Source organism: Haliotis rufescens, unplaced genomic scaffold (assembly GCF_023055435.1).
Source record: "Haliotis rufescens isolate VD_foot unplaced genomic scaffold, xgHalRufe1.0.p SCAF_20, whole genome shotgun sequence".
Lineage (NCBI taxonomy): Eukaryota > Metazoa > Mollusca > Gastropoda > Lepetellida > Haliotidae > Haliotis > Haliotis rufescens.
Genome location: NW_025963891.1, coordinates 13,019,520 through 13,033,421, shown reverse-complemented (window position 1 = coordinate 13,033,421; position 13,902 = coordinate 13,019,520). Strand labels below are relative to the sequence as shown.

At 39.6% G+C, this 13,902-nt stretch overlaps 1 long non-coding RNA gene across 1 annotated transcript; it reads left to right on the top strand.

The window, feature by feature from the left end:
* The first annotated feature begins 878 nt into the window (after nt 1–878).
* LOC124131847 lies at nt 879–4,292 on the top strand. The gene is made up of 2 exons (XR_006860728.2): nt 879–1,664; nt 3,803–4,292. It is a non-coding gene; the product is annotated as an uncharacterized LOC124131847 (long non-coding RNA).
* Nucleotides 4,293–13,902: the final 9,610 nt, after the last annotated feature.

Here is a 13,902-nt window from a genome sequence, read left to right as displayed (position 1 = left end):
CCATGTTCATACATTCCAATACCTAGAACTGACTAAAGCAATACAAAGAAAGAGCACAAACACACATTGTCCTCAAAGGGAACTGAAAAGCGTTTATGCCTAACAGGTTGACAAATGATAAAAAACAGTATCATGAAAACAGTCGTGCAAAATGTGCTGCACTGAAAGATGAAAATCTTCAAATTTGAGTTTATGTCATTTTGAAACAATGATCCAATGTTCAGTAACGTGTATGTCCACCATTGGCTTGAATGCAAGCTTCTACACGTCTTGGTATTGACCAGATAAGCTTATCAAGTGTCTGTTGTGGAATGTTCTGCCATTCTCTCCTTAAGGCCTGTTCAAGTTGATCAATGTTCAATGGGATTAAGATCCGGAGACCTTGCAGGCCAGTCCATATGCGTGATGTTGTTGGTCTGAAGAAGATCAGTGACAACTCTTGCTCGATGTGGACGAGCATTATCATCCATAAAGATGAAGTTAGGACCTGCTTGTTGTGCCAGGGGAATGATCACACGTGTGACAATCTCGTCCCTGTACCGTACTCCAGTCATGGTACCACGTCTGATGACCACAAGATCAGTTCTGTGTCCAACCCTGATGCCAGCCCAGATCATCAAACTTCCATCTCCGTACTGGTCGTGTTCAGCAATTGTACAGTTGGCGTATCGTTCATTACGGTTTCTCCACACACGTGCCCTACCATCGTTGAAGTCAAGGCAGAATCTTGACTCGTCTGTGGAGAGAACGTTACGTCAGCGATTGACCCTCCAGTTACGGCGTTGATTGGCCCAAGCAAGTCTCTGTTGTCGATGGTGTGCAGGCAGTGGGATATGTCGTACTGGTCGTCTTGACCTCAGATCCTGAGCGTCTGTCTCTTACTGTCTGTGTTGAAACTCTGTTTCCTGCAACTCTCTGAAGGTCATTCTGGAGAGATCTGGCCGTAGTAAACCTGTTTCTCCGGGCTAGGGTGGCTAAATACTGGTCCTCACGAGGAGTTGTCACCCTTGGACGACCTGTTATCGCTCTTGAGATGACACTGCGGTGAACATTAAAATGATTGGCAGCAGTTTGGGTGAGACCCCCCTGTACCATTCCAACAATCTGAGCAACCTCAGTTGGCGTTAAGTGACGCCTAGCCATGTCTAAAGTGTTAATGTCGACAAATTGCCCTTGCTGGCAGTTTTTAAGCAATCAGGGTGCATGGGTGAAGTGTGTAAATCAGGCATGACGTGCATTTTGCATGCGTGTTTTGAGGATGGTTGTGTTCAGGCGATGTTATCAGTGTTATCAGGAAAATCTACATGGAAAAGGCTTTTAGTCGAGTATTCGTAGGTAATTCTCCTGCCTGAATTTGTTCTCAATGGATGGCATTCAACACTGATGAGAATGTTGCACGGAAAATAATACTTGTTGCTTAACTTTTTGTGAGGAGTATAATACTGGCGCATATTTGCTGGAAATCTTGATGAGAGTAATTCTTTAAGCGTGTATCATTTGTCTCAGCAATGGGCTAAGGGGAACAACTCTGTCATTCTTCCAGGTTCAAGCAACTAAGCGTCACCTCATGACCAAATGCTTTTACCTCATTGGCTGATGCAGCTTTGTCAGCCATGTTCTTACGAATGCAAATTTACTGACCTAAATTCCTTCGTTGTTTTCGGGTTTGTATAACAATTTATGGTCGAAATAGGGTCGCAATATAAGTAATAATGTACACAAGGTAACCAAGATTTGAAAAATTACTATATTTGTAAACACTGGTAAATGGTTAGATTGAGTTATTTGTATATTTCATGTTCGCGCTACCAGCACGGTATGTCGGTGTTGTCAGACGACATGGTAGAGAAGGTTGTTCTTGGTAAAGACTCCAGTTTTAGAACTCCATATATGCATATATGAGGATATTCGTTGCCTAACCTGTATATACTTTCTGTTAGGCAATGTATTCTAAGTTAGTGTTGGAGATAAACAGTATTTTGTCCAAACACCGCTGTTAGTGGGTTACTGAGATCACGTAACCTTCCACCATTTCACGTACACACTTTGGGCGTAGTATACTTAATCATATAATGGGTAGGTTTCTCGGCAGGATAAAGCCAACGGATAAAAACGATATCCGTTGGGGTCATATGCGGATAGAAATGCAAATATCAAAGGTCAAGTAGGACTACTTTCACTGTTTATAAACAATCATGGCGTCGCCCTCGTCATTCGGCGATCGAGTCAGAATTAACCATCGGGAATCTGGATAAACTACAGGGATAATTGCTGTCATTATCAAAAGAACAGTCTAATATACTGAAAATCAGTGTCTAACTGTAACGTAGCTAAGGCATTTTATAAGTTTTGGCACCTTTGGAGATATAAATTTCGAAACAGTTTTGCGAGCGCACGAGGCCTAGCCAAGCGGGATCAGTTGCCATATCTGTGCTTGTAGACCTCTGCGGCTTGAAACCTACTCAACAAATTAAAATAGTTGGATTTGGCCGAAATATGTTTGAATTGTTACCTTGTTTCGTTTTGTCGCTGTGTGTACATCTGACTACACTTCTTAACGTTATGACAGGACAGACCGACTGTCAACAACGTCTGACCGTGGCCGTGACGTCTCATAGACTAGGGTTAGCGTAGCTTCCCTTTGACAAAGGGCAGTTACTCTAGTGGACAGACCGATGGATTGCCGCGAAATGCAATTAAAAACAATTGTTGTTTTGCGTATATGTTGCTTCGCCACTGCATAAGAAATAGATTTCAGTTGGAACTATATTGGCTACTGACACATCAGTCTGACGTAATAAATATTAATGCGCGCATTCCAGGAAAACTCGCAATGTTTCGGTAATGTTTGTAAGAGAGGGAAAGCGATTTTGAAGCACAGACTTAAAGAATGAGATTATGTGATAAAGAGGTTATCACGCTTGTGTCTTTGGGGATGGTAAATATCCTGTATTAGGAATAAACATCAGTATTTAGCTCGCCAAGGCTCGCTAAATACAATGTTTATTCCTAATGCAGGATATTTACCATCCCCAAACACACTCGCGTGATAACCTCTATATATCTAGTAGGCATTGGAGCTTATAGAATTAAAATATAAACTTCCTCCCTGGTTGTTGTACACATGTTGTTAGGTACCCCCTCTATATCTTTAGGTATATCAATTTAACTTTCCATAGTCGTCGTAATGGAATCTGTCCCAGGGATATGGGAGGCAACTCTGATTGTCTTGTTTAAATAGTGATTTGCAGGGCGCTTCAATTGTACTGTAATTAGGGGTGACTATTGGTCTGATAATCACTTTTGGGATAACTATTGATATTGAAAGAAACTATTGCGATAACTATTGTTATTGCAAGCACGTATTGTGATAAAATATCGATAGTTTTCAGTGTATCATTTTAGATGGATTTTAGAGTTGAATTAAACCTTGGAACTGAAATTTCCTTTGAATGTGATAACCATAACAACAACAAAAAAGTAAAGTTTGAGATATGACTGATTTGTTTTGTCTTTACCCTAACAATTTAAGAAACTTCCACATTACCATGCCTGTGTGAATTAGCACCACTTATGATCAAAAGAAAAACAAATTTGACCAGCACTGCATGTATTTTATTGATATGGCGTCATTTATCAGCCGAATCTTTAGAGGTGTGCGTGGACCCTTCAACCTCTTCAGTCTCCCATGATCTTTTCTTGCATAATGAATTGAAACATGTGTATTTCCTTTTCGTTTGTACTGTTTGATAATAGTTATTGTAAGAGTCGAATACATACAATGTTTTCATTTCACCTTCAGGACGTAAAGTGATTGTAATCGTCATTTGATCGACTACGTCACGTCACACGATCGTCAAAGAAAGAAATGTTCACAGCAGAGTCGTCAGACTGGGACGATCTAATTGACTTGTGGGACCATGTCCTCAACAGTAACCTTGACCCGAAAATGGCAATTAAAACATACATCCAGGATGGAAGCAATCCTACAGTGACAAATGATGATGATGATGATGATGATGCTGATGACCCCTGGACCAGATGCAGCGTAATTTCAATTCCCTCATCCACATCTTTGTCAAGTGACATTGTGTTTGACATTCACTTGGTGAAGCGAAGTCGGAAATCGAAAAAGATGCCATTGATAACCCAGTGATCAGAGGTGTGCGGAACTTCTTCCGACGGTCAAGCCGCCCATGAACTTTGCTTTGTATTTGTCTGTACAAAAAATACGTTATTGTTGTTTTATAACCTTACTGATGGTTTACGGTTGTATAAAATTTTGAACTGTTTTTCGTGTTTTGTTGTCATTTTATTTACATAAAGGTCTTAGTCAGCAAAACGAAGTGGAAACCAGATATGGAAGAGGAATATGTGACAATTAGCCCGAAGATTATCATAAATAAAGGAAATCGTAAACTGCCGTAGCATATTTTCGGAAATATCGTTTTGTTTGTTTTATGTTTAACGCTGCACTCAGCAGTATTCCAGCTAAATGACGGCGGTTTTTAAATATTCGAGTCTGGACCAGACAATTCAGTGATTGACACCATGAGCATTGAGCATCGTTGGGATACGATGACATGCATCAACCAAGTCAGCGAGCCTGACCACCCGATTACGTTAGTCGCCTCTTGGGACAAGCATAGTCGCTTTTTACAGCATGAGTGGAAAATATCGTAGCACAAAGTCATCGTAAGAATGTCGTTAATCTAACATAGCTCGGAGGTTGATTTTCTCATCTTCCAAGATGACGGTGTTTTTTTAAACAAATAATTATTTTCAGTTTGTTAATTATGCGATTGGTCCTTCGAAAACAGAAGAACACAACAAAGATTTCACATCAGAATTGTTATCACTCGCGATAGCGATCCACGGAACTATGGAACCGATAGCCTAAAATCTAATGATCAGTGTCAACTCTGAAATAAGTGTGAAACCACATACCTAAGTAAGTCCTTTCGATAATTTGGGAAGTATGAAAACAGAAGGTGTCGGCAGGCTAAATGAATGACCGTGACCTTTATGATAACTTAGCGGCAGCTAATCTTAGCTCATACTCTAGTTGGGAGTGGTCTCCCTTTGTATATATGCCGTCGCCCTCCGAGTACGTTGCTCAACGTAACAGATAATTCCAATAGTTCCACCGTTATATCTTCTGAATCACACACTGTTCAAAAAGTGTTTAGATCCTAAACACCAACACAAACACGCTCCATGTGTTTAAACCCTAAACGTTTTTAGATAGAACACTCCAAATTCGTTTAGGATTTTTTTTACATCAAACTCATCTTGTATGTGTTATAATTCTAAACACATTATTTACAGTGCGTTTGTGTCACCGCTTTTGTCTATGTGTTTTTTTGTATTTAAAAAAAAGGTTATCTACAGAAGTGCAAAACCGTAAGCGTTTCTCATCACTGTCTCTACACCTGAATCTAAATTCGTGTGGGCGAGCGGTTTTAATAATTGGATTTTAAATGTATAAATTTAATCATTTAACAAGAGGCCCATAGGACCTGTATAGCTCACCTTGATATTTACGCAATCATGACAAAATAAACATTTGTATTGTACATGTATATAATACTGCAAATATTTCGTAATTTTGACTCTGTCAGCATTTAAGGTGGTGAGGTGAGGTGAAATGGGGTTTAACGTCGCATCCAAGATTATTGCACTTATATAGCGACTGCTTGTACGTATGTGTGTTTGTGTGGCTGCTTGTACTAGTCCGGACTGATGCCGATTTATAGTGCTAGCTCACTGAGATATCGTGCCGCATTTTAATATGAATACCAGACTCAGACACAGTATACTGACTCCTAGCCGACCAGTCCTTGTTTTAGCCCCTTAATGCCGAGCGCCAGACAGACAAGTACCACCTTTTAACGTCTTTTGGTATGACGCGGCCGGGGATCGAACCCCGGACCTTCCGCTCTCCGGGCGGACGCTCTACCATTAGACCACGGAGGTGGTGTCAGCAATGAAGAGGGGTGGGTGGCAAATCTGACAGCATGGACGTGTATTTCTCTTGATACAAATGTAGCATAAAGATCTTAACCGTGTCCATGTTATGATCCAGGATAAATCATATTAAAGGTATTATTCTCTTCACAACAAACACATGTATACAATGTATCTATTTATTATAGGGTAGGGATAATATCGGTTTGCATGTTTTACTCCTTTGAGAGTGCTGGACAGATGAACAGAAGGGCCGGTCCTGGTAGCATGTGTGCATTCCTCTCATTATGCTCTCAATTGTACATATGGATATACGGTGGGGATCTTAACTGTGTCCAAGTTATAAACTCTTTTTAGACCCGCGCGCCCTTAGTCCCTCCATTTCTCCAATTTGAATCCCCACCATAACTATCACTTAGTTCCAGAGAGGAAGTCGTTTAAAGCAATGAGGAAGTCGTTTAAAGCAATAGAGCCAAATTACCCCTATTTCGCCCCGCCCCTCAGCCCCACCATCTGTACAATTTTGAATCCTCACCACCGGAGAATGCTTCCAACTAAATATGGTTGATATCTATCTCTTAGTACCATAGAAGAAGTCGCTTAAAGCAATATAATCAAATGATCTGATTGGTTCAAAAGTATTGTCGAATGAGCATAACATCACTGAATTTTTTTCTCATCAGCGTGTATGTATACATTAATGAATGGAACTATTTTTGAAATCATCAACATGAAGGAACGGATGAAAGTTTTCCCTGACTTCCACATCCGAGATTTCGATGAAACATTGAGTGACTTGGACGACGAGACATTTTCTGAGATAATTCAAGAATTTGAAGGTAAATGAAAGGAGAACTTAAGGTAAGAATACCTTTTATTATTTCAGTGCGTGCTTAGATGGGGAAAAGGAAACAATACGGACAACCTTAGAAAAAACGACAAACACTTCCTAGCTAAAAGGAGTGACCTCCCCTGGGATTGTGTGACGTCACAAAGCGCGCTTGAGGAGAATGAATAAATGAATTTTTTTTTCTCAAATGGTTCAATTGGATCTTTCTGCTTTCATTCATTGGCATACAAACTTGCATTGACTCAACACGACAAAATCTGTAAACGTATATATTAAGAATATTGCAATTCCAGTTGTTGCCAACGCTTTATCCATTAAGGTATATACATCTTCGGTTTCATTGAGCCTACAACGTTACATTAAAAATACCCTTTTTCTAAATCTAGTTTATCCTCGAATCAAAATCATAATTCGTAATATCCCTCACAGATGAACAGTGTACAAAGTATCTCAACGATTACACTTAACTAATATATTATGAATAATACATGTATATTAGTTCCCATTTATAACCATTTTAGCCACTTGAATTACGAGAAAAACGAAATAAAAGAAAAAAGAAAAAAAAGAAGTGCTTTCGTAAACTAGCGCTTGCTATAAAATCGCCGCCGCAGACTATATTTAGTAAACAAATATCCAAAACTCTCCACACTGCTTGGCGTATTCAATGGCATTTCATGTAGAGATGATAGAGTACTGAGAGGAGCTTATGCACACTTGATGACCCCTGACGTCACAGGGCATTGTTTTCCCGATGTGACTGGCAACAAAATACTACAAATTACGTCAAAGGGTATTGTCACGTGTTTGAAATGTTTGAGGTACTGTATTCTAAAGGTAGGCCCTAATCGATTCTAGGCTATCAGCGACGTTTCAAAATTATCATTACTGATTTGATACCCGACATCACTAATATGCTATTTTTCTACATTAATTTTTCGAGTAAATATCCGATATTTAGAATTTTCTTCTCCATGTTTTATGCACAAAGGCCTTTATTTTCTGAATTATGTGAAAATGTAACTTCAATATACTCATGGTTTCATGTCCACGGCAACACTCCCAACCGCATATGTCATAGGAACTAAAATGGTTTTCTGTGAGACATGCTTACCTGAAGTTTGGAATCAACAACGATTTACCATCGTCAAAAGTATATTCATTTCGGCTGAGTAGTAAACATTCACGGAAATAACCGAGAGAGTTGACCATTCCGACATGAGACAATGGACCTAGCAACAATTTCTAGGTGTCTCCTCGAACGTCCGCGTCGCTTGCATAAAGGCGGCTGCATTCAGGCGTAAAGTCATTGTCATCGTCACATGATCGTCAAAGAAAGAAATGTTCTCAGCAGAGTGGTCAGAGTGGGACGAGCTAATTGACTTATGGGACCATGTCCTCAGCAGTAACCTTGACCCGAAAATGGCAATTAAAACATACATCCAGGATGGAAGCAATCCTACAGTAACAAATGATGATGATGATGATGATGGGAGCAATCCTACAGTGACTGATGATGATGATGATGATGATGATGACCCCTGGACCAGATTGAGCGTAATTTCAATTCCCTCATCCACATCTTTGTCAAGTGAAATTGTGTTTGACATTCACTGGGTGAAGAGAAGTCGGAAATCGAGAAAGACGCCATTGATAACCCGTGTAATTAGAGGTGTGCGGAACTTTTTCCGACGGTCAAGCCGCCCATGAACTTTGCTTTGTATTTTATTGTCTGTACAAAAAATACGTTATTGTTGTTTTATAACTTTAATGATGGTTTACGGCTGTATAAAATTTTGAACTGTTTTTCGTGTTTTGTTGTCATTTTATTTACATAAAGTCTTAGTCAGCAAAACGTAGGGGGAACCAGATATGGCAAAGGAATATATGACACAATAAGCCCGAAGATTTTCATAAATAAAGAAAATCGTAAACAGACGTAGCCTGTTTTCGGAAATATCGTTTTGTTTGTTTTATGTTTAACGCCGCACTCAGCAGTATTCCAGCTAAGTGACGGTGGTCTTTAGATATTCGAGTCTGGACCAGACAATCCAGTGATTGACACTATGAGCATCGTTGGGATACGATGACATGCATCAACCAAGTCCGCGAGCCTGAGCACCCGATCACGTTAGTCGCCTTTTACAGCATAGGTGGAACATATCGTAGCACAAAGTCATCGTAAGAATGTCGTTAATCTAACATAGCTCGGAGGTTGATTTTCTCATCTTCCAAGATAACGGTATTTTTTAAAACAAGTAATTATTTTCAGTTTGTTAATTATGCGATTGGCCCTTCGAAAACAGAAGAACACAACAAAGATTTCACATCAGAATTGTTATCACTCGCGATAGCGATCCACGTAACTATGGAACCGATAGCCTAAAATCTAATGATCAGTGTCAACTCAAATAAGTGGGAAACCACATACCTAAGTAAGTCCTTTCGATAATTTGGGAAGTATGAAAACAGAAGGTGTCGGCAGGCTAAATGAATGACCGTGACCTTTATGATAACTTAGCGGCAGCTAATCTTAGCTCATACTCTAGTTGGGAGTGGTCTCCCTTTGTATATATGCCGTCGCCCTCCGAGTACGTTGCTCAACGTAACAGATAATTCCCATAGTCCCACCGTTATATCTTCTGAATCACACACTGTTCAAAATGTGTTTAGATCCTAAACACCAACACAACACGCTCCATGTGTTTAAACCCTAAACGTTTTTAGATAGAACACTCCAAATTCGTTTAGGATTTTTTTTACATCAAACTCATCTTGTATGTGTTAAAATTCTAAACACATTATTTACAGTGCATTTGTATCACCGCTTTTGTCTATGTTTTTTTTGTATTTTAAAAAAATGTTATCTACACGAAGTGCAAAACCGTAAGCGTTTCTCATCACTGTCTCTACACCTGAATCTAAATCCGTGTGGGCGAGCGGTTTTAATAATTGGATTTTAAATGTATAAATTTAATCATTTAACAAGAGGCCCATAGGACCTGTATAGCTCACCTTGATATTTACGCAATCATGACAAAATAAACATTTGTATTGTACATGTATATAATACTGCAAATATTTCGTAATTTTGACTGTCAGCATTTAAGGTGGTGAGGTGAGGTGAAATGGGGTTTAACGTCGCATCCAAGATTATTGCACTTATATAGCGACTGCTTGTACGTATGTGTGTTTGTGTGGCTGCTTGTATGAGTCCGGACTGATGCCGATTTATAGTGCTAGCTCACTGAGATATCGTGCCGCAGTTTAATATGAATACCAGACTCAGACACAGTATACTGACTCCGAGCCGACCAGTTAATGTCGAGCGCCAGACAGACAAGTACCACCTTTTAACGTCTTTTGGTATGACGCGGCCGGGGAGCGAACCCCGGACCTTCCGCTCTCCGGGCGGACGCTCTACCACTAGACCACGGAGGCGGTGTCAGCATTGAAGAGGGGTGGGTGGCAAATCTGACAGCATGGACGTGTATTTCTCTTGATACAAATGTAGCATAAAGATCTTAACCGTGTCCATGTTATGATCCAGGATAAATCATATTAAAGGTATTATTCTCTTCACAACAAACACATGTATACAATGTATCTATTTATTATAGGGTAGGGATAATATCGGTTTGCATGTTTTACTCCTTTGAGAGTGCTGGACAGATGAACAGAAGGGCCGGTCCTGGTAGCATGTGTGCATTCCTCTCATTATGCTCTCAATTGTACATATTGATATACGGTGGGGATCTTAACTGTGTCCAAGTTATAAACTCTTTTTAGACTCGCGCGCACTTAATCCCTCCATTTCACCAATTTGAATCCCCACCATAACTATCACTTAGTTCCAGAGAGGAAGTCGTTTAAAGCAATGAGGAAGTCGTTTAAAGCAATAGAGCCAAATTACCCCTATTTCGCCCCGCCCCTCAGCCCCACCATCTGTACAATTTTGAATCCTCACCACCGGAGAATGCTTCCAACTAAATATGGTTGATATCTATCTCTTAGTACCATAGAAGAAGTCGCTTAAAGCAATATAACCAAATGATCTGATTGGTTAAAAAGTATTGTCGAATGAGCATAACATCACTGAATTTTTATCTCATCAGCGTGTATGTATACATTAATGAATGGAACTATTTTTGAAATCATCAACATGAAGGAACGGATGGAAGTTTTCCCTGACTTCCACATCCGAGATTTCGATGAAACATTGAGTGACTGGGACGACGAGACATTTTCTGAGATAATTCAAGAATTTGAAGGTAAATGAAAGGAGAACTTGAGGTAAGAATACCTTTTATTATTTCAGTGCGTGCTTAGATGGGGAAAAGGAAACAATACGGACAACCTTAGAAAAAACGACAAACACTTCCTAGCTAAAAGGAGTGACCTCCCCTGGGATTGTGTGACGTCACAAAGCGCGCTTGAGGAGAATGAATAAATGAATTTTTTTTTCTCAAATGGTTCAATTGGATCTTTCTGCTTTCATTCATTGGCATACAAACTTGCATTGACTCAACACGACAAAATCTGTAAACGTATATATTAAGAATATTGCAATTCCAGTTGTTGCCAACGCTTTATCCATTAAGGTATATACATCTTCGGTTTCATTGAGCCTACAACGTTACATTAAAAATACCCTTTGTCTAAATCTAGTTTATCCTCGAATCAAAATCATAATTCGTAATATCCCTCACAGATGAACAGTGTACAAAGTATCTCAACGATTACACTTAACTAATATATTATGAATAATACATGTATATTAGTTCCCATTTATAACCATTTTAGCCACTTGAATTACGAGAAAAACGAAATAAAAGAAAAAAGAAAAAAAAGAAGTGCTTTCGTAAACTAGCGCTTGCTATAAATTCGCCGCCGCAGACTATATTTAGTAAACAAATATCCAAAACTCTCCACCCTGCTTGGCGTATTCAATGGCATTTCATGTAGAGATGATAGATTACTGAGAGGAGCTTATGCACACTTGATGACCCCTGACGTCACAGGGCATTGTTTTCCCGATGTGACTGGCAACAAAATACTACAAATTACGTCAAAGGGTATTGTCACGTGTTTGAAATGTTTGAGGTACTGTATTCTAAAGGTAGGCCCTAATCGATTCTAGGCTATCAGCGACGTTTCAAAATTATCATTACTGATTTGATACCCGACATCACTAATATGCTATTTTTCTACATTAATTTCTCGAGTAAATATCCGATATTTAGAATTTTCTTCTCCATGTTTTATGCACAAAGGCCTTTATTTTCTGAATTATGTGAAAATGTAACTTCAATATACTCATGGTTTCATGTCCACGGCAACACTCCCAACCGCATATGTCATAGGAACTAAAATGGTTTTCTGTGAGACATGCTTACCTGAAGTTTGGAATCAACAACGATTTACCATCGTCAAAAGTATATTCATTTCGGCTGAGTAGTAAACATTCACGGAAATAACCGAGAGAGTTGACCATTCCGACATGAGACAATGGACCTAGCAACAATTTCTAGGTGTCTCCTCGAACGTCCGCGTCGCTTGCATAAAGGCGGCTGCAGTCAGGCGTAAAGTCATTGTCATCGTCACACGATCGTCAAAGAAAGAAATGTTCTCAGCAGAGTGGTCAGAGTGGGACGAGCTAATTGACTTATGGGACCATGTCCTCAGCAGTAACCTTGACCCGAAAATGGCAATTAAAACATACATCCAGGATGGGAGCAATCCTACAGTAACAAATGATGATGATGATGATGATGGGAGCAATCCTACAGTGACTGATGGTGATGATGATGATGATGATGACCCCTGGACCAGATTGAGCGTAATTTCAATTCCCTCATCCACATCTTTGTCAAGTGAAATTGTGTTTGACATTCACTGGGTGAAGAGAAGTCGGAAATCGAGAAAGACGCCATTGATAACCCGTGTAATTAGAGGTGTGCGGAACTTTTTCCGACGGTCAAGCCGCCCATGAACTTTGCTTTGTATTTTATTGTCTGTACAAAAAATACGTTATTGTTGTTTTATAACCTTAATGATGGTTTACGGCTGTATAAAATTTTGAACTGTTTTTCGTGTTTTGTTGTCATTTTATTTACATAAAGTCTTAGTCAGCAAAACGAAGGGGGAACCAGATATGGCAGAGGAATAAATGACACAATTAGCCCGAAGATTATCATAAATAAAGAAAATCGTAAACTGACGTAGCCTGTTTTCGGAAATATCGTTTTTCTTGTTTTCTGTTTAACGCCGCACTCAGCAGTATTCCAGCTAAATGACGGTGGTCTTTAGATATTCGAGTCTGGACCAGACAATCCAGTGATTGACACCATGCGCATCGTTGGGATACGATGACATGCATCAACCAAGTCAGCGAGCCTGAGCACCCGATCACGTTAGTCGCCTTTTACAGAATAGGTGGAACATATCGTAGCACAAAGTCATCGTAAGAATGTCGTTAATCTAACATAGCTCGGAGGTTGATTTTCTCATCTTCCAAGATAACGGTATTTTTTAAAACAAGTAATTATTTTCAGTTTGTTAATTATGCGATTGGCCCTTCGAAAACAGAACACAACAAAGATTTCACATCAGAATTGTTATCACTCGCGATAGCGATCCACGTAACTATGGAACCGATAGCCTAAAATCTAATGATCAGTGTCAACTCTGAAATAAGTGTGAAACCACATACCTAAGTAAGTCCTTTCGATAATTTGGGAAAGATGAAAACAGAAGGTGTTGGCAGGCTAAAGTAATGACCGTGACCTTTATGACAACCCAGCGGCAGCTAATCTTAGCTCATACTCTAGTTGGGAGTGGTCTCCCTTTGTATATATGCCGTCGCCCTCCGAGTACGTTGCTCAACGTAACAGATAATTCCCATAGTCCCACCGTTATATCTTCTGGATCACACTCTGTACAAAATGTGTTTAGATCCTAAACACAAACACAGACACGTTCCATGGGCCATAATTTAGACGCGTTTAGAGTCCACACATGTTTAGGAGTGTGTGTTTAACAGCTGAAAGTATTTAGGTTCTAAATGTAGGGAAAGACCCGTATCC